This window comes from Gymnoscopelus microlampas (assembly GCF_963454915.1).
Source record: "Gymnoscopelus microlampas genome assembly, chromosome: 23".
In the NCBI taxonomy this organism is placed as follows: Eukaryota; Metazoa; Chordata; class Actinopteri; order Myctophiformes; family Myctophidae; genus Gymnoscopelus; species Gymnoscopelus microlampas.
In genome coordinates, this window is record NC_139960.1 from 24082530 (window position 1) to 24086083 (window position 3554).

The window sequence follows — 3554 nt, forward strand, 5'->3', positions numbered from 1 at the left end:
TTTTGATGTATCTTTTGAGATTTTGAAAAGGGCTCCAATCCTGAGTGTACAAAACTATTTGTACACTCGGAGTTAAATTAACAGAGGAATTTACCATTTAAAATGGGAACAAAGTGGCTAGCTAGCCTACTGAAAACGTTGCTCAACTCATTCCAATGCATCTAGTATGCTCCAGCAGGGCTCAACGCAGGAAAACTGGAAGGAACAAAATGAGGCCAAGTTCAGAAGAAAGGTACTGACAGGATATTTCAGTTTGTAAAGGGCCAAAAGCTAGGACTTTATGTTGTAGGCATGATATTAAATGGGATAGGGTCGGCTAAATGGTATAGAGAAGAATGGCACAATAATGTTAATATTAAAATGAAATTTGGATTAGGGTTATTTTTTTAATTAAAATTCTATTTTAGCAGGCAATATTTTTATGTCACGTCACAATGAAATGCAATCAATTTAGTGACAGCAGCACCCTCTATCGGCATAGTCTATATACAATGTATTTTGAAGTTTCTGAAAAATGTAATTTCCCCCAAGAACACAATGGGCCAAAGCAAATGCCAACCACAACAGACAGGGTCCAAAACCCCACCAGAGAAACCAATCCCTTCTACTTAAAGGATCACTTCACCCATTTTCAACCTTATATTCATTTACAGTAATTGGTCCTTACTAATGCTCATAAGATGGCATAATTTATGTCTACTCATTCTGTGTCTCATCGTTGGGCTGTGGTCAGGTCAGAAACCTGCCTTCCAATGACATCACAGATGGGGATTCCACACTACATTAATAGAAACTACAGCCTTTCTCTTCCTGGAAAATGAGCATGCTGACATGGAAGCCATTGCGTATTAGCCTGGCATGGCCAGACTAATATCACTTTTTTTTTTTTTTGCAATGGTAGATTCGTCTGGAACCAGGCTAATTGCGTATCGTCGCTGCAGAAACCAGCTAACTCAATTTTTCAGCTTTTTTTTCTTTCATAAATGAGTGCTATTGAACACCCTTTACGTCTGTGTGTTGGTTAAAAAAATATTGAATCAATGAAAAGTATTAAAAAGCGCTTCTGACAACCAGCTAACTCCATTGGATCCTCAAACTGTCTGCTAAACCAGCCAACTCCACCAAAAGGGGGTGGAGTTAGCTGGTTTTGCTAGCTCCATGCTCCACACCCTTTTGACCTCCAACCTCATTGTGAGCTTGGAGATTTGTATCAATGTTGGACAAAACCTCTTAACTATTTTTCTTTTGTTTTTCAATTTCCTGAAAAATGAACATTTTGGAGTTAGCTGGTTTCTGCCCGATAGCAGAGATATATTTTTTTTAAAAGTTTGAAATCTTGTTTGAATTGACCAAACTTCCCACAGATTGTCACTGGTGGTAGGCAGGTTTCTGAACTATAGTGCCATCTTATGAGCATTAGTGAGGACCTATTATATGAAAATGGCTGAAGTAGTCCTTTAATCTGTCTATCGCCCTCGAAACCAGGGGTCTTCAATGTGTTTCAGGCCAAGGACCCCTTAGCTGGGAGAGATGAAGCAGGGACCCCCACTACATATTGAATAAATTGTGTTACAGATTAAACTTTTATAGATAGCTCCATAGACTTGTTTGACAGCACTATCATCAGTGTGGTGTAAAATGTATGTTTTTGTTTGTTAGTTTACACATTAACTTTTCTATGTTGGATTCATATTAATGAATAAACACTCTATAATAAGTAAACTTGACTATTGGCTGTACTTGGTTTTCCCCTCTTAACCAAATCTGCATTGTGAGCTTGTAGATCTGCTATTTTACCTTTATTTATCCCTTTTTTTATGTTCCCCACAGAATAGGAATGAAAGCAAGTTACACACTGGTTGACACCTTAACGACCCCAATTGTTCCAGTTTTCACCACAATTAAAATAATTGTTAGTTAGTCTTTGAAGGATTGGATTTCAATCTGCTAAATATGCTTCTGGGGGAACCCTCTTAGCTGGATTTGATCCCCGACCTCAGGCTCACATAGACAGTGTTATAACTCAGACAGCCACAGAGCACATTGAGTTTCAAGACAGTGTTCAATCTGGTTCAACTGTTCTTCTGGATGTTACTCTCCAAAACAAACTCCAGAGCCAGAGGGAAGGTCCTTTAGCCTGGGACCAGACAAATCTGCGAGTGCAAAAAAAAAAAAGCGCAGTCATATAGTAAGCTAAAGGTCCTTGGCTGGCTTTGAACCCATGACCACTGGCTCTCATTGACAGTATGAAGGTCCACGGCCAAATTCATTAATTTGGGGGTCCTTGGAGAACCACTGTAGCCTATTACACTACGCCATATCACAAAAAATACAGAATACTATTTTTTTTTAAATCACTAATTGAGCAAATGTCACATTATACAACATCAATAAAAATATGCCATGAATAATTATGTTGTCAGTGCCGTTTATAAAGCCCTGCATTGACTTTTTTCAGCCAGCAGGTGTCATGGCAACAACATCAATGTGTTTATTTAATTACATAAATATTTAATAATAATAATTATTTCATACAGGATGATGGTGTACCTGCTAGGCCTTGGCCTGTCGCACCTCCAACGGTGCCGATGGAGGACTATGCATGGCAGGGGCGTCCGCTTCCCTGAGCCAGGCCTAAACCTGACCGCATACCAAAACAGTTGAGCTGCAGGGTCTTCAGCTGGGGACCACCTTTCATTGATGTTTCGCCCCTTACCCAGAACATCTCCTGGTGGCAGGGCAGTGAACAGGGACGTCTCCCTGACACCCCCTGCAGCTCAACTTATTTTGATGTTCCCCCCCAAGTCTTGTCTCGTCGTCTCAGCCAGAGCCAGTGGCTTGCTTTCTCTGCTTCCTCCGATAGCTCTTTGGTGGCTTTGCTCAGTCTGGCTCCCCGTAGCCCCACGTCTCTGAGCAGGCGTGACGTGGAACTGCCAACGAAGCCCCTGGCTCCCACCTCCACCGGGTACGTCCTCGCAGTCCATCCGCTTTCCCTGCACTACGCAACCAGGTCTGCATATTTTGCCCTCTTCCTTTCGTAGGCAGCTTCCAGACCCTCCTCCCATGGCACTGTCAACTCAACCAGCAGTACTGACTTCACCGCTGCTGACCACAGCACCACGTCGGGTCTTAAAGTGGTGGTACAGATTTCCTGTGGGAACTGGAGCTGTCTACCCAGGTCCACTTCCATCTTCCACTCCACCCCTGGTGTTAACAGCTTGGAGGGTGGTAATCTCTTGCTGGAGTGTTCTGCAGGTTCCCCCTGCCTGTGGAATTTGATCCCATGTTGGCTCCTTGATGGACCCTGGTTGTTCGCCTCCTGCCGGCTTTTCTCCAGCACCTCTGCCAGCTTCCTGAGCACTTGGTCGTGCCGCCATGCAAGTCGACCCTGTGTCAGAGCTGTTTTACATCCTGACAGGACATGCTGGAGTGAGGCATTGGTGGTCCCGCAGAGGTCACAGGATTGCTCTGTTCCAAACCACTGATGGAGATTTCGAGGGCTTGGGAGCGTGTCGTAGGTCGCTCTAATGAGGAAACTGAGTCGATTTTGTGGC